Here is a 19,025-nt window from a genome sequence, read left to right on the forward strand (position 1 = left end):
GGAGCAAACATAGCTTCTTCCTCCACTAGACCATCACCCAGAGGTGATTTCACCCCCTAATGTCATGATTTCCATGGGTTCAGTAAAGCCCATGAACCCCCCCCCCCGCTAAAGTCACTCCTGCCATTGCTAATAAGTAGTATATGTTGATTAAATATATAAGGATCACAGGGTTCACTTTCAAATACTAGCTATGTCTTTATCTCACCAGTGGTGTGTTTTGCTGGTTTTCCGAGGCTCAGAAAATGCAAGGATGATCCATATTATTAAGGCTATGATTTGGCATGGATGTTTTTAGTAAAAGTCAGGGACAGGTCATGGGCAATAAACAAAAAATCATGGAAGCTGTGACCTGTCCCTGACTTTTACTAAAAATATCTAACAAAATGAGGAGAGAGGAGGGTCCAGCACCCTACCACCCCCTGCAGCCCTGGGGAGCTGCAGGGACCCCATTGCCCAGTGGCTGGGAGGGGTCCCCCTGCTGCCTTGTGGGCCTAGAGCTGGGGGGGGGGAGGGGCCGGGGCTGGCAGCTGTGAGGTGGGGGCTCTGCCAGCAGCAGAGGCTGGGGAGCTGTGGGGGTCCCCAGCCACTGATCAGCTCCAGGGTCCCTTTGCTGCCACCAGCTGGGAGTTGTGCCCCCTCTCCCCCCGCCGCTGCCACCTGCGGCCGCTGAGCAACTCTGGGGTTCCTCTGCCAGTGACTGGGAGCTGCGGGGGTGGAGGGCTGGCTGCTCGTCGTGGCTGAGAAGCTGCAGGGTGTGCCTCTGCCAGTGGCTGCGGAGCTGTGGGGAAGCTCCTCTGCCCGCGGTTGTTGGGCAGCTCCAGGGTCCCGCTGTCGCTGTTGGCTGGAAGCTGCAGGGGGCCTTGGCTGCTTGCGTCAGCAACTGGGCAGCTCAGTGGTCACTTGTGGCAGTGGCGGCTGGTCAGTTGTGGGGGGTCCTGCTACCCACAGCTACTGGGCTGCTGCAGGGTCCCCTGCTGCTGACAGCAGCTGGTCAGCTGCAGGGGCCCCCAATGTCACGGAGGTCGCTGGAAGTCATGGAATCCGTGACTTCTGCAACCTCCGTGACATAATCGTAGCCTTACATATTACACATTGCACCATATATTTATCAACAGGGTCAACAGTTATGTTGTCTAATTACAAACAGCACAAGATTATTGGTGTCAATAACTTGCCTGCATCTATTCCTATTGAATTATGCAGTGAAAGCTACAGTAGTTCTGTATAATGACAACCTCTCGGGCAAAAGTATGCTGCAATGTCAGAGGAATATCTATTAATTACAGAAGTGATGGGGATTTCTTGCATTTTAAAACGTAGGTTTAATAATTGAGTACTCTTGAGTTGTCAGTTTTATTGCAAAAAGAGAGATTCTTTTGTTTAACATTATTTTGAAAACTAAACCCATAACTGCTGTAAGATATCCAGAAGACACCATAGTGAGAAAGTACAAGGTGAAGCGGGAGGTCTTGTTTATCACATCCTAGCTATTTATATTACATTGTGTCAGATTATCACTTAAGAAATTAGTGATTGAGCTAGAAAGAAATCTCAGTGGTTAATATCTTTCAGTACTGATTCCTTTGTATAATGACAGCAATGGTTTGGGTACATAATAGCTATATTTAGTCTCTTGCCATATGCCAAACTGAAGTTAGAGATCTCACAGAAGAGAGGCCTGTATATAGGGAGAGAGTTAGTGCTGCTCTTTCCTGGAGTTCTAAACACAAGGCAGTTATCATACAGATAGAGCCAGGTTGTGGCTGGTCATAACCAGGTTAAAGATAGTAAGATCCCACTCCACAGCTGCATTAGGGTTAGGCCTCCCGACATCATGGCCTTCTGAGTAGTTGACAGAAAAGGCTTCAGGCCTAGTACAATTCCTTTTCCGTAGTGCAGAGGTTCTCAAACTGTGGTCCGTGGACCACCAGTGGTCCACAAGCTCCATTCAGATGGACGGCGGATAGTTCCCTTTAAGATGCGTGCCTGGGTAGCCTCACACGAGAGAATGGAGGACCACCCACCGAATTAGTGGAGCTGCGCAGGCGTGGCTCCACTAATGAGGTGCCTGGCTCTGGAGAAGACGCACATATAAGGCTTAGGTGGTTGCCTTGGGGGGAATAAGGGATAGGTGGGAGGGGGCAGTGGGGCGAGAAGAGGGGGTGGGGGAAAAGTGGGATGTGCAGGGCTGCAGCGGCCAGAGAAAGAGACGACTTTCCCCAGCTCCAGGGCTGCAGCTGCCAGGGAGAGACAGCCCTCCTTCCCAGCCTCTGCTCGGGGGCTGAGACCTCTAAACATTACTGCTGAATGAAGAATACTGCTGAATAAAGAATAAATAATAATGTAAAGTATCAAAGCAGAAGTATGGATCATCAGTTTTCTTCTGAACTACTTACTTCTCTTTGAAAAGACAATAGAGCAAATGTTCTGGAGTTTGTATATTTTCCACAGAAGGAATTAGAAGGTTGAGTTTGAAGAGAGTTTTACAAAGCTGAAGGCAGATTTGACTTTTCAGAGTTCTTTCCAGTTTCCTAAAATACCTATAGTCCCACCTTCCGTTTTTAAATGTAATTTGTCATGTCCAGTTATGCTGGTAAGTAGTTAGGAAAGTCACAGAAGTTGAGTTTGGAAAAAAAATGAATCCAACAACAGTTTTAATAGAACATTTTTCAAACATTTGATCTAATGTATTTCACATATATTAAGGAACACTATATATAAGTAAGCAAGACAAGTCTCCTCATCCCCTGGGAAAGAGAGAGAGAGGCAGGAGCAGCTGTGAAAAGCTGAAAGTGAGCTCTTCCCGGCTCCTACATATAGTACACTTGCGCACCTGGCTAGCCTTCCTACCTAAATAGGTTAGCTTGCTAAGCAAATGACTCAGTTTTACAAGAGTTGCAGCTGCATAACCCAGTCAGAATACACCTGTTCATAAGTATCTGAACTGCCCTGGCATACTTTAGGGTTGTGGGTGGGGAGACTTCTGTATGAATGTTTTTCCATCTTTCCTTTTATTGTGGAGCACTGTGGAGTCTTTTTGTTGAAGCCCCCAGATGTGGTTGTTCCCTATCTTTCAAACAATCTGCCCCCTTATGTACCTTAATGCCATGCCTGACACATTCACCATATCTCTAACTCTTCTGTCTAATCTCTCCTCTTCTAATTTCTCTCTCTTATTAATTTTTTTTTCTGTGTAATTAGTTTCTGTCCTTTATTTTCTTGTTTTATTCATGTTGCTGGCTCTATCCTGGATCCTTCAGCTTCCCAGTCCTCATTTACCACAGGGCTACACTCATGCTGAGGGTCACCTGTTGGTGGCTCTGTGATGCTGAAAGAAATGTGTTCTTGGAGCTGAGATTTGTGAGAGCAGAGGCACAAAGCTTGGTCTGGCGGATGGCTGCATGCGCCTGGAACCCCATATGTGTGTGAACTGTTCCCCAAACCAGGGACTGTCATCGAAGCAGAGAGGGATTTGAATGGCTCTCAAGAAGTTGCCTGCCACAGCAGCATTCTTGCAGTCAATGAGAGGGGTATAGAGTAGGATCCAGTGTTGGTGAAGCATTTCAGGCTCCCAATGCACCTCTCCTCTACTATGTACTCTATGGATTACTTAGGTGTTTCACCCCTGCAATCACACTGTGGCCCTGCCCTCTAGGATGGCAAACAGCATCACAAAGCTAGTTCCTAAAGTGTATATCAGTCCCTGTAGTGAACTACCTTAGTTTTCCAGCAGTGTCATGAGATAACACAATATGCAGTAATCATACAATGTTCAGCAGCACTTCTAGCTGTCAGCATGTCCCTTGAAAAAGGTGACTTCCATTTACTGAAGGCCACGAGGAAATTATAGTATATTACATTAAGTCCTTTGACAGTCCTGTAAGTGACAGGGTTAATCAATGAGGATACTGGGGCCTGACTCATGCACCCTTGGCATCGCTGCCAAAGAAGAGAGAAACTCCAGCTAGCTCTTATTTTCATTTTGATAGCTGGTGAGAATGAAGGAGGTGAGTCGGCTAAATTGTCAATAAAAAGCTGTTGTTTAAAACTGAGCATTCATGACACAAAGAGCCTAGTTATTTATTTTAAGCCAAACTGTCCTTATTTAGAGATGGACCAGACGTGGGGACAAATCATGCCTTTGGGCTATGCATATAATATGTGTGTACACAGAATGCTGTGGCCAGAAAAGGAATTGATGGGTGCAACTCTTTTACCCTCCTCCTGGCTTCCCCAAAACCAATGAAATTCACATTCTCTTGTCTCCCCTCACCACAGGCTTTCAGGGCTGGGAATTTGTGAGGAGGAAGCATGGTCTGAAACTAACTGTAAACTTCCAGATCTGCCTTTGACCCCATACACCCTTTCCCCTTCCAATCTCCTGTGTTCCTCCTCCTGTGTTAATATAAATGTGCAGAAGTTAATTGCACTATATGGGGCTTGTGAACTTGTGCAATAATTTGCACTGGTTTTGGAGGGAAATGTGAAGAGAACCTTGCCTTGACGCACAGTCTTTCAACTGAGGAGACATTATGTAACCCACACATGCGGATGTGGTGTTCTGTCCCATCTAGTGGCACTAAGACCACTTAAAGAGAGATAAAATGAGTCTGCTCTACAGCCTTGGCTAACAGGTCGTTGGCTTTTAGCTCATGCTGTAGAGGTTCATGCACTAAGCTCCAGAGGTCCCAGGTTCGATCCCGCCTGCTGACGACCAGGGTCTGTTGGTGTTACAATAACAACTTGTATTTCAGTTTCACCACTCGCTTCCCCCCTCTTAATAGGCATATACACCAGCAAGAGATGATTTGTAAGTGACTATAAATAGAAAAATGAAATAAAACAAACTATCAGGGAATAAAACTAGTAAAATAGATAGGATTCTTGGTGAAATTAGCTTTCCTTTAAAAGTTACATTGAGAGGATTATGCAAAAGTTCAGTGAAAAAGTCTTATAATTTTAGTTAAAAAAATCTGTGTGTGAATACTATAATATATATGTTGGCAACATTGAACACAATCTATAAAATACTTTGAGGAGCATCTTATGGGATTGAGAAGTCCTTTTTCTAGCTTGTAAACTAGGTACAACTTTAATTATGTTCCCATGGCTACCGGCATGCTGTGTTTGATAATAAAGCTGAGGAATCTGAAAAACAGGAAGGAATCTCACAGCTCTGCATTTGTGTAGGACAGGGAATTCTACCAGTTTGCATATTCAGTTTATTCACTATCACTGGTGTTAAGGCATTTTTCTTCCCTTCTCTGTTTTTCTCTACAGTGTTATTAGAACATCTCACTATTCACTTCAACACACCTCTCTTGAGAACTGCTGATCTTTTGCCAAACACACAGGAAAATATATCCTGCCACTTTTTCTGTTAATAAAAGAAATAATCAGGCTGCACAGTATACACATGAATTGGGGGGAAAAATTCAAGAGCCCTTTCTTTTGTCATTGAACATACTGGGCAAATCTAGTGGGCTGCAAATAGTCTATACATTGCATTTCACTCTATTTGTATTTGCTGAATGCTGATAGTGTGATCAGTGTTGTACAGCTCTAAGAGGAGAATAGTGCACTGCCATCAAAGGGCTTATAGTCTAAATAGACAAAGAAAATATAGACAAAGATTGGGTACAAACTGCTTCATTAGCTCACAGGAGTGTTGTTGTATAGAGTAGGCTCTTTGTTGGAAGAACTAAGGTTTATAGGCTTACACAGGACTCTATTCCTCTCAACATATTTGTTACGAGGACTATGGTTTATAGAACAAGTACTTCTCAAGGAGCGATTTGAAGGCAACGTAGGTGCAGGCATAGATGATCAGCTCAGGAATGGAGTTCTACACTCATAGAAGAGGGCATAGAGATGAGAGTGGGAGAAATAAATACAGCTTGGTAGATGGCCAGGAATAGTAAATAATAGCAGTAGAAAGATGTGCAGCAGCAAGTTTTTAAAGAGCATTGAAACTAAGAACAAGGAGTTTAGATCTGATGTCAAAAGCAAAAGGAAGCTGTTGCTGGAAGTCGAAGAGGGAATGGGCAACTGGATGATTTTTGCAGTAACATTTTGGATAGACAGAAGAGGCAAGGTGAAAGAAGTTTGCAGTAGTTGTAGTGAGAGATGACTGCACTTGTGTAAGGTTCTTGGCATAGGAAATAAAGAAAAAGATGGAGCTTAGAGATGAAAAGGAGAGAGAAGAGTGGGAAATGATACTGAATTCATGAGCCTGCAAACAGAGGATGGTGGGTTTGCCGATGGTGATGAAGAATGAAGGATGCGGGGGTGGGGTGCGGGGCATGGATCAGCATTCACGTCACATCCCCTATCAGTACCCGGCCCAAGCTGGGGAAGCTAATGATCCAACCAATGGACCAAATTCGGTGATGAATCCCGGTCATGTGCCACTTGAGGCACGTTCTGCATACACTAAGAAGAATGGAGGAAGAGTGTACTCGTCAGGAAAGAAATTCATTTTTCACCATGGTCAGTTTCAGCTCACAGTGGGAGAACTGGGATAGTACATCTGAGAAGTAGTCAGTGATGTGAGATTTAATGGAAGAAAGGTTGGCACAAAGAGGTGGATTTTTGAGACATCAGTATAGAAGTAATTGAAGATGTGTGACTGAATGAGGTCATCCACGGTCAGAGATAAATGTAGATGGAGAAGAGAAGTGAACTGAATACAAGAGGAGCCCAGAGAGACACCAATGCTGAATGGAAGGGAGGTAGAGCTACTGCAGAATATACTGATAGAGCAGTTGGAAAGGAAGCATGTGAACCAGGGCACCATGGTGCCATGTAAGACTAAGGAGGAGAGAGTGATAGACTGCTGAAAACAGTCAATAGATTGAGAATGATGAGAAATTGGATCTTGAAACTTAGCTAAGAAAAGGTTACTGTAAGGCTAGTTTCAGTGGAGTGGACGGGACAGAAACCAGGCAGCAAAGGTGTAAGGAGAGAGTTTTGTGCAGAGGAAATCAGTGCAACTGAAGTAGATAGCATGTTGAACTTTGGAAGCAAGGGAAGAAGATGAAATAGTTGAAAAGGCAAGCAGGTTCAAGGGAGGGATTTAGTGAGGCAATTTAGTGAGGAATATTAAAAGGCAAAAAAAGGAAAAAGGTTCAGGATGAAGATAAGGGAGTAGAGCAAAGTGAGGGAAGTCAGGAAGCTAATGGGTTAAGAGATCAGGTTAAGGGGTTAGCGGAGAAGAGAAGAAGGGACACTCTCATGTCAGAGATGGGTGTAGGAGGAAAAAAGGTAATATGCATGTGGGTCAGGAGGAGAGAGATGAGAGGGAAAGATGTGGCATTATATCAGCATGATATATGGCTGTGTTACGTCCAGTCAAAGCTTAATCTTTCATACTATGTCATGTTAGCCTGTGACATGATGCAATTTAGCACAGAGGAAAGGAGGAAATGTGAAATGACAATCAACATTTAACCCACATTTTAGTTAGCGGGTTTCAGCCTGTATTTTTGGTGGAGAAGTAGTTCTAGGAATGATTTAATTAACATAGGCAATACTCCCATATCAGCCCCAATTAATTTTCTTGGGCCCCTTTTGTATTGCCATAGATGGTTTAAAATTTTGGGAACTCCTAGCAAAGTTAGACTGAGGGGATGAGGATGGACCTCAGGGATATTTTTTCCCTAAAAAATCACTTTCTTCCCACAACATGTATTTTAAACCCTGCCCCCTATCCCTTCCAAAGACTAGATCAATCTGACTAAGGTACTCCAGCCCATCTTGGTCCCTATAAAGTCACTGGCAAATTTCCCATTGACTTGAATGTGATTTGGATTTGGCAGTGGCAAATCCCAGTATCAAATGCCAAATTTGTGAGTATCCTGCTGATCTGGGCCCTCTCCATTAATTTTTTGGGTCTGTGTCAGCTGCCAGTTTCTCATGTCCTCTGTGTATGACCTCTGATTCACCTCTAAAGTTCTGAGTTAAGGAAATTATATTCTAAAGGAAATTACCACTCATGCATTTCTTACTTGTGAAATAAAATAGTAGATTATAGGTATACCCTTTTTATACTCTTTGTATCTTCAATTAGAATGATCTAACTAAAAAAAGTCTGAAAGAGCAAAAATACATACTCTGCAATTTCACATCTGGAAATTCCCTGTTTTATTAGTTTTCAATCTCCTGAAAAAGTTAAAATTCTTCCTTATAGGTAGGATGGGCAGCTGATTACCTTTTTACATTGCTCCTATTCTCAGGATCTGGTCCACCTCCTTCATGACATGTGTTGGGGGTGGCAGGGCACATGGTGTCCCAAGATCATTTCCCTGAAGAAACTGAGTTGCAAATATCTGGTCCTGCTCACATTGAAGGAATTTTGCCATTTAGTTTAATAGGGAAAGGATCAGGTCCTAAATAGACAGCAAAGAAAGAAAGAAAGAAAGCATAATAAAAATCAGTTTGATTGAATGGCGAAAATGATAATTTATCTTGTTCCAGGAATTTTGTATATTTTTTTCTAACTGTATTAAATATCATTGGGGGGGGGGGGGGAGTTGGCATCATGGACTGTACTTTTCTTACATAACTTGTTGTTACACTAGTCCAAATCCAATGCTTTGGGTTTTCAATGTTGCCTCACAATGAATGTAAAAATGTTTCTATGTCAATGTGTGGAGATTAATTTGCTTTATATAAGCAATAGAGTGTGTTATTTTAAAATCTGCCAAGTAACCCGGATGTCTCCTCTCCTCTTTCAAAATTTTAATTAAAGTAACGGGTTACCAGCATGGACTTGCTGTGGATCTACTTGTCATCCCAAAATTAAAACAAAATCAGCATCTTAAATGTGATTTTTGTTAAAATTATCACCAGTAATATTTTCATATTTATTCATAAAGTCTTGCTCAACTAATTTTAACATTGATTATGTTGCAACAAATTTCCGTAAAGATGATACCAATGAGATTTAGATTAATAGAATAAGAAAACAAACAGGAGAGCAAGAAATATGCCAGGAATATGCATCTTCATCTTGCTCCCATATTAGTTATCTGAAGATACTGTAAAACTGGTGTTGATAGGCCCTACAGTCTACTCTTGCAGGCAATTATGGCATAAATGTCGAGATTTAGCACAAAATCCGCTGTGCCAGCCTTGCCTTTGGCAGACTGTCTCACCGGCTGTTCAACAATCACATCAGAACACATACTAGACTTTTAGTTTATAAAGTGGTGATAATCACACCTCTTCTCTATGGCTGTGAGACTTGGGTGACCTATAGAAAACACCTGAAAAACTTGGAACGCTGGCACCAGCACTTTCTTTGGAAGATCCTCAATATAAAGTGGGAGGATCGTCGCACTAATATTGGTGTCCTCACAAAGGCCAACATCCTTCACTGTTGAGGCCCTGATTATCCAGCACCAGCTGAGGTGGAGCGGGCACTTTGTGTGCGTGCCTGATATACACTTACCAAAACAACTGCTGTACGCCCAACTCACCAAAGGATAAAGGAAATTGGGAGGCCAAAAGAAATGCTTTAAAGACACCCTAAAGATAAACATCAAGAGATGTGGCATTGATACCACACACTGGGAGACAGCAGCCCAGGATAGGGATAACTGGTGAAGACTTGTCAGAGAGGGAACGTTCACTTTTGAGGAAAATCGCCTTGCCATGGTCACAGAAAAATGCCAGAAAAGAAAGGAAAGACAACTGTCACACAGCAATCATGGCCCAACTCTGTCTTCCAACACCACCTGCAACATCTGCCAATGAGCCTGTAGCTCAAGGATTGAAGCATGATGAGGTAATTACATTTTTCAATAGATCAGAAAGTCAAAATTGATTAAACACTTTCTGATTTTTAAAGCAAATGGTGCAGAATTACTATTAGGTCTTAAATGAATACTTTCATGCCCAAACTGTTACTCTGGGATGCCATAGTGCAATCCTTAGTAAAGGAAGCTCCATCATAAGGATCATGAGTTTCTGATTTTTTTCCCTCACTATATGAGGGCGTGTTTTCATCAGGGAAAAAATATTGAAAAGTTTTTTTTTATGTGGACCTTGGGCCACCAGTGACTGGATAGCATTTCACTGCCAAATGTGCAGTGATAATTAAAAATGAACTGAGCTCTAAATCCCAGATCAGAATCTTAATCCTTGAATCTCAGGGGATTCAGATCCGGAGAAATTTTTTTGGTCCACCGTAGAAAATGGATGCAGCTATGTAGAGCAAATAAGCATCTACATTTCCCCAAAGCTTAGGGGTGTTTGCTTCTAGAGGTTTTGGTTCAGGCCCATGTTTTGTGTAAACAATTCTCGGAATTGCAGGTGAGCTGAATTAGCATGAATGATATTCTATTTACATAGTATGGAAGGATTATCAAAGGAAGTTTGATAATTTGAAATTTAAGTGATAAAATCACTCTCTTTTTTTCTGGAATTGTAATTGTAATAATAATAATAATACCTAACTCATTTACAGCACTTTTAATCACTAGATCTCCAAATATTTCACAATCTTTCTATCATGTACATTTATTCTCACACCCTTGTGAAGTAGAGAAGCACAATATACACACAGAGATAGATAGACAGATATATATGCAAACACTGAGGTATTCCTCTTCTCCTTTCTGCTCTGTAAAGACATATTTTCTAGTGAGAGCTGTAAATATCCAGAGAGTGGCAGGACCTTGTAAATTTCAAAGAGGTTAGGCTCATGCTTAGATTGAGTTTCCAGCAAAGTTTTTTTGGCTTTATAGAATGAAAAGGAATAGTATCAAAAGAAGGGGGAACTTTCCAAAATGGGAAGATAAATCAAATATTGAACTGTTATTGCAGAGCATGATGGAAAACACTCCTTTGTGTACTACATCCATGTGGTGGAAATATGCCAGATAGTCCTTGACATTTTAGAGGATGCTTAACGAATTCTCCACTGCCATCTTGAACAGAGTAATGGCCAATTTAAAACAAAAACACAAATACCTGTCACAGCAAAATTACACACATGTTCTGTACTGGAAAGAGTTAATTTGTAAACCAAGGAGAGAGAGAGCGAGGAGGGAAAAGCAGAGGATTAAACACAGAAGAATGACTGAAGATGGACTTGAATAACAAAAAAGAGATCAATTCTCTTGTGGATGTGCTCATATAACCTCTCTTAATAGGAATTACATGCATGACACATCAACAAGAAAACAGCATTAAATTTATATTTTGCAGTGACAAAATGATGACCAAAACCTAAAGATCATAATGCAAGGACGTTGGTGGTTGAGCTCCATCTGTGATGTAAAGAGTGGAATGCAAGCTTAGAAAAAAAAATTAAGTTGTGGGAGGCATTTTATATATACACTTAAAAACAAGCAATTTTAATTATATTGTTTTAAACTATTATTAGACGTTTGAGCTTCACTGCTAAGTGCATAATGCATGCTAATAGGTATTTAATGATTAAATTGGAGGTAAAAAATTTGCAGTGTTAAACTAGTGGATACCAAATTTAGATCTTAATTGTACAATGTCAGAAGTTACAAGCATGTAACTTGCAAATTATTAAAACCCAAGGTTAAAGCATCCATGTACAAGTGGATAATGGGAAAAGTAAGGCTACATCCCTAAGTCCTCAAGCTATGATAAAGGTACTTAAAGATAAGAAATTGTTTTGTGTATTTGCAGTTCATGTACTGCATAAGAATTGTACAACTCTGTGAAGAGCTAATAAAGGTCAAGAGATCATGAAAGGCTGAGGTTCAGCTAACGCAGGGTCGGCAACCTTTCAGAAGTGGTGTGCCGAGTCTTCATTTATTCACTCTAATTTAAGGTTTTGCGTGCCAGTAATACATTTTAATGTTTTTAGAAGATCTCTTTCTATAAATCTATAATATATAACTAAACTATTGTTGTATGTAAAGTAAATAAGGTTTTTAAAATGTTTAAGAAGCTTCATATAAAATTAAATTAAAATGCAGATCTTATCAGTTTAGTGTGATCCTTGCCTTTGCTTTTCCTTGCTGAGTTTTCCAATGTCTGGCATGTCTTTGGATACTTTAAGCTGTACACAGGGTTCTGAGTGATCAATTGTTAACCGACTCTGAGAGGGACAGAGGAGAGATTTCATGTGTGAAAATACCTGCTCACACAGGTATGTGGATCCAAATGCTGAAAGCATTGCAAACACAATTTTCTTCAAACAGTTAAATTTCACTGGCAGGGACATCCAGCAGGTCAGAATAGAGGCCCCATGATCTCTCTCGGTAGCTTTAAGTGCACTCCGCAGATCTCCAAACTTTGATGCCCACAGTTTTGAGCTTTTTAACTGAATGAGCTGCATTTCGAAATCTTCAACACCCATCCACTTAAATACAGACACATCCAAGTTGCTTTCATTGAACTTTTCAGGTTTAATTAGAAAAGAAAGCATTGGGCCAAATCGCTGGAAATCTCGAAATCTGTCAGAAAATTCTGATTCCAGTTCTTGCATGTACATTCTAATCTCAACATCAAATGCAGTGCGCTGTTCCACGTGACGTGAAAGTGATGTAAGCAGCAAATCAGGACTTAAAAATATCCCAGTACAGTGGCGCTGGAACAATTTTTAAGGTGGCAGTGCTGAACTGCAACCCCCTCTTGCCCTTGTCTGCACCCCTCATGGCCACAGCTGGATGCAGCTGCAGAGCCCCGGCCTTGTGGCCGGGACCCCAGACCAGCAGTAGAGCCCCCTGGACTGGTGGCCAGGACCCAGGGCTGGCAGCAGGCTGAGCGGGGCCGACGGACGGAATCCTGCTTGGCAGGGGGTATGTGGCCAGTACCCCAGGCTAGCAGCGAAGCCCCCAGGACCGGTGGCCAGGACCCGGGCAGTGTGAGTGCCACTGAAAATCTGGTCGCGGGCCGCCTTTGGCACGTGTGCCATAGGTTGCCTACTCCTGAGCTAGCACATGCAAAAAACAATTGTTTTCAGATGGCGGAACATGTTAGTGAATGATCAGTTGGGATGATATAGGTGTGTCTACACTGCAGTTAGACACCCGCAGCTGGCCCATGCTGGCTTCCAGGGCTCAAGCTAAGGAGTTGTTTAATTTGAAGTGTAGACATTCAGGCTCTGGCTGCAGCCTAAGCTCTGGGACCCTCCTAACTCACAGGGTCCTAGAGCCCAGGCTCCAGCTTGAACCCTAATGTCTACACCACAATTAAACAGACCCTTAGCCCGAGCCCAAGTCAGTTGGCACTGGCCAGCTGTGGTTTTTTAATTGCAGTGTAGGGATACCCATAGCCAGTGCTGAGGAAAGTCTAGGTATAACCAGGGCTGGGTTCAATATCTAGGGGTTCCTTTTCAACACTACAACACAGAACTGGCTTGAGCCCCCACCCAGTAACCTGGGAAAATTACACACCACCCCTGGGTACCTCTGAAAGGCAATACTTCCCCTCTCACAAGCAGAGTCTGAGTGTAGAAAAGAAACTTGTAATGAAAGGAGAGAAGTCACCCAACATTAATTAGAGAAAATGCCACAAGCAGGATTCAAAAACATAAAACTGGGAGCAGGATACCCACCCCAGAGTGAGTGGGGCAGTGCCTTTTGCCTCATGTTCTTGAATTCTACAACCAAAAGTTCCTTTACTGTGCCCCCTCTGCTCCCTAACCACACTCCACTCACAGTGATTGTGCTTGGTCAGTGAGGACCCAGGGTGCAGAGGTACATCTGTGTGAGTTCACCTCCCCCCCAGGAAAAAAGGCATCTTGCTTTCTCTGCCATCTGAGCACTTGCTCTGGCTGGCCACACTGCCAGCCGCTGTTTCTCACCACCTGGCCGCCCTGCCAGCCGACTGCTTGTCACTTTCGCTGGCCACTCCCGCTGGCCAACTGCTCGCCAGCCGCCCAACAGTTACCTTCTGCTGCCACCTGCTTCTTTGCTGTGACCTCTGTAAGTCTTAGTGATTTTTAGCCTTCAGCAGGCTGGGCAGAAACACTGCCCCACCACAAGTGATTTCAGCTCTTATTGAGTATTTGAAATAACAAAAGGCTCATAATGAAGCCTGTTTAGCTCTATCTTTGAACAGTGGGGAGAAACAGGTTAAACCAGACTAGGGCCCTCCTGCTGGGATACCTGTCCCCACCCCTCTTACTTTCACTGGGGTCTGGCATTTGAGCCCCTGGCTTAATGAGGTCCTTTCAGTTGAGGATGACTCCCTCATTTGGGACAGGTTAAGCACAGTTCTGCTCTTCTTTATTTATACAATAAAGACAACAACACTGATAACATTTCACTACCCCTGCATTCAGTACTAAAGTGATTTGTAACCCAACAACAGCCAAAGTTGATCACTTTGAGCAACACAGCTCTATCTGCTGGATTTTTTGGCAGAGTAGGTGTGTTCATGTAAATACAGTTTGCTCCTAAAGTCTCTCCTCCTCCTCAACTAGTTGTCAGAGGCGAGTTCATTCAGACCCTGCTTATATCCTCCCCCCAGCTGAGAATTTTCAGTCCCGGCAAATTACACTCCAGATTATACTAACTGCATGAGTTCTCCTCAGAGGGTCTGAGGAAACCCACTATAGCTGCCACAAGCCTGTGAGCTAAGTGTATCATTTCTTCACTAACCATTCCAAGTGCATTGTAAGTGAGCCTGTATACTGGCTTTATAACCCTGTCATGCCTATTGAGAGTGGGCATGGCAGGGGCAGAGGGGACTCCTTCTTGGGCTAGGGATGGTGAGGGTTCCTTAGAGGTTACCCCTACTATTGGCACAGGCCCTGGCATCTGGTACTGGAATGTCCAGGATGCCAGGGACACCTTCCACTTTTATGTCCCCTCTGTCCACCAACCTAGGTGTGTCATCACAGACCCTGTTTTTCTTCCAGGAGGTCTGGGAAGGTTGGTGGGACAAGCTCATTGTCCCAGGTTCGTCTCATCATTGATGGGGGATGAGGGGTGCCAGCAACATGTATAAACGCTTCTGCCCTGGGGTTTAGAGCTGAAGAAGTGAAGCTTTCACTGGATTCAGCTGATGGAGGCTGGAATCTGGTCTCCATTTTAAGATACTCCATGGTAGTATCCTGCTCTTCAGACTCACTCTCAGATGTGCTAGATAATGGTGGATTACCCCACAGGGCCCACTGTGTCTACTGGATGGCGGATTTGATCCAGCACCCTTTTTTCACCTAGGCCCATGTCATAGTCCATTCTGTAATGGGCACCTACCAACTCCCCCACAGGTAGTAGTAGGTTTCTATGTACCATCTTTATTTGCCCTGGCCCCATCTCAGGTTTAATCTTGTAGACTGGCAGATCTCCCAGATTTTCCACCACTAGGTGAGATATTGCCTTCCATCTGTCAGCAATCTTGTGTTTGCCAGCAACACCCAAATTTCAAAGCAGAACTCTGTTCCCTGGCTGGAGCTCCTACGAATGCATCCTAGCATCATACCAGTGCTTGCTACTATCTGAGTTCTTGTGGGCAGCAGTTATAGCCCAGCGATAAGCATCCTGCAGTTTTTCTCTTAGTTGGGAAACATACCGCTGACATGTCTCTTAGCTTTCTCCATCCTCTGATACCCCGAAGCACAGTTCTGTGGGTAATCTTGGCTTTGTAGGCATGCACCAAAACACAACATGCTGGCTCCAAGTTGCTTTTTGTTCTGGACATAAAGTCCCCAGCATATCCAAAAGAGTTCAATTAAATAGCTCTGGCTGAGGGTCACCTCGCGCGGGATAAGGTGTTGTTCTGGACTTTTTAAATTCCTGCCAGCCTTAGCACCTCCTTCAGAATGTGACTCTCAAAGTCCTGTCCCTGGTGAGAGTGTATCTGTGCCGGGAATCCATACACTGAAAAATATTTCTCCCACAACACTTGAGCAACAGTGGTGGCCTTCTGGTCATGTGTGGGATATGCCTGCGCATACCATGTAAAATGGTCAGTACTTGTAAAGTGTTCCCAAACATTTCTCCTGTCTACTTCTAAAGACAAGAAATCAGTGCATACCAGCTCCAAAGGTTTGCTGTTGGTGATATTCCTCCGATATGCTGCTCTAGTGGGCAGAGTTTTCCTTTGAACACACTGAGCACGTCTCGCATTTCTTGCGTATGTCCTCAGACATCTGGGGCCAGTAGAATCTACTATGAATAAGTTCCAGGGTTCTCTCCATTGTTATCATGCAGGGCCCTCATGACCAGAGCTCTGTACTTTCTTGGTAGCACTAGTTGAGTTCATAGATTTTGTAAAGAATGTACTGTGATCTGGTGCAACACTCCCAGTATCAGTTCAGTTTGCTCCATTCCCTCAATAGTGGTCTACCCTGGGGATAGATGGAATAATTGCAACAGGGTTTTGCCCCTTTCTTTTTCCAGAGTATGTCACGAATGTCAGTATCTTGCAGTTGGGCTTTTTGCCAGTCAGCAGCATTGAGCATAGGCAACAGAGATTGGTCCAACACAATATAGTTCACTGAGGCAGGTGGCACATGTTCAGGGGGCAGGCCTAGAGTTTCTATAACACAACCATGAAGACTCCCATGGGCCTCTGACCCTTGACAACTCCCACTGAAAAGAACTCAAGTCCTCCATAGGAATCACAGCAATTTCCAGTGGCTGCAGATCCTGGGACAATGCATCTGCATCTACATTGCTTCTCCCTGATCGGTACTGAATGCTGAACGCATAGATAGCCAAGGTGGCCACCCAGCTCTGCCCTGTTGCATCCAGCTTAGCACTTGTTAACACGTAAGTCAGCGGATGGTTGTCCGTCCACACCTGAAACCTAGCACCATACAAGTAATCACAATACTTCTCAGTGATGGCCCATTTCAAGGCCAAAACTCCAGCTTGTAGATTGGGGTAGCAAGTTTCACCATCAGACAGCCCTCGGCTGGCAAAGGCCACAAGTTTACGTTTGCCTTCAACTTTCTGCTCCTAAACCCTCCAAACTGGCATTTGTATGTAGAGATTAGGATGGGAGCATAAGTTAGGCAGTTAATGAGTTCTCGAAAAGCCTTTTCACCTCTCTTGTCCCATTGTGGTCCAAAGGCTCTTAGGATCCATAGTGTCTCTGCTCGGGAGGCTTTGGGGACCTCCCCTTACTCTTTGTCTTAGACTTGTTCTTGCTGGATGGGTATCCCCTGGTGAGATCGTTCAGAGTCTTTACAATGGTAGCCTAATTCTTCACAAACCTGCTATAATAGCCACTAAATCTGAGAAAGGTCTTAAACTCTATGTAATTACTTGGGTGTAGCCATGTAGTGAGTGCTTCTATTTTATCTGAATCAGTACTCACATCCTCTTGGGACATGATGTGACTCACGTACTTTACTGATGTTCTGCAGAACTGGCATTTATCAATGGAAAGCTTCAGTCCATAGGCCTCCAACCTGTCAAGCCCCTTAAGAAGTCTTTCTTCCAAGGTTCTTCCAAATACAATTAGATCATCCAAATAAACTAAGACTTGCAGTAAGTTCATGTGTCCCACAACTTTCTCCATAAGACTTTGAAATGTGGGAGGTGCTTCAGAAATCCCTTGGGGCTTGCATTTGAACTGATAAAACCCTAATGGGCAGATGAAGGCTGTCTTCTCTTTATCTTTTGCTCCCAAAGGGATCTGGTAGTATCCACTTTGAAGATCCAATACTGAGAACCGCTGGCTTCCTAACAAACGGTCTAAGGCGTCTTGTACTCGAGGCATGGTGTACTGGTCAACTACCATACAGCTGTTTAGGATGCAGTAGTTGATATACATCTGGATTTTCCCTTTCTTTGTATGGACCAACACAATGGGTAAGGCATACCAAGTGCGGGACTCTGTAATGATGCCATTTGGAATTAGCTCCTAAAGATGATGTTTCACGTCTTCCATCTCTGAGAGAACAATCTTCCTCACTCTCTCCCTGAAGGGTCAGGAGTCTTGTAGCCTGATGTTGTGCTCTACTCCTTTTGCACATCCCATGTCCCACTCATGCAGTGAAAATACCTTGGATCTTTCACAAAGTTTCTTCCTCAGGCGATCCTTCCACTCCTTGGACAATGGCAAATCTCCAAAGTCAAACTTTGCAGGATCTATTGCTGGAACTTCAATTTCACACTGGGGTCTTACAATGGTTTCAGGCTCAAAGAGGTCTACTATCTTCTGACCTTGCTTCACAACAACATCACAGCTTGTTTCATTAACAATCAGTATAATTGCCTTTTCCTGGGTTCAGCAGGTAGGGTTATGACTCCACTGGGGACCAGCACTCCTTTAGGAAGCTCTCCTTCAGCTGGCTGCTCTACCATTGCTAATGCCCCTTTATTGCCTTGCAGCCACGTACTCATGACAAGCACTTCTTGCTCCATTCTTGCAGGCACTACTAAGGGGGTCATGCCTCAGTGCTCCCATTGGTAGCTCAGATATCTCCTTTTTAGTGCTCTCAATTTTTCTGCAGGCTTCAGCACAAAGTGTACGGATCATCAGGGTGTTTAGGTATTGGTCCCCAGCTCGCTGTCTGCAGTAATCCACGAGCACCTTGGAGAGACTGGAGTTGGTCCCTATCAGCACAGGCACATCAAACATTCCTTTAGGGTCAGGGCATATTAAGGCAGAAGTGTCTACCTCTTCTCTTACCCTGGCAACCTCCTCTGGAAATTCCAGGTGCACTATGACATAACTTTGGCAGGGGTATTCATCTATCTCTTCAATGTTCCTGATAGAAAATCTATTTTTTTTGAGGGGGGTGAAAATTTCAGTTTTACCATGGAAAATTTCAGTTTTGTGAAAACAGCACTTTCTGTTGGAATGCTGATGGTTTCTACTTTTAGCCAAAGTTGTCCTCTTTTTCTTGATTATTAGATTGCCAAAAAGGCATGATTATACAAACTCTTCTAAAAAACTCCCAATTTTCATTTATATTCTTCAGTCTAAATTCAATCTCCAAGTCAATTTTCCTCACCTTTGGGAAATTTAGTCCTCCGTGTAGTGGCTGAACAGCCTGCTACAGAGTCATCAAGTACTGAAAATTACATAGGTCTCTGCTGTGTTTGTGTGAGTGTGAGTCTTAACATTCTCGC

This window comes from Natator depressus, chromosome 1 (genome assembly GCF_965152275.1).
Source record: "Natator depressus isolate rNatDep1 chromosome 1, rNatDep2.hap1, whole genome shotgun sequence".
In the NCBI taxonomy this organism is placed as follows: Eukaryota; Metazoa; Chordata; order Testudines; family Cheloniidae; genus Natator; species Natator depressus.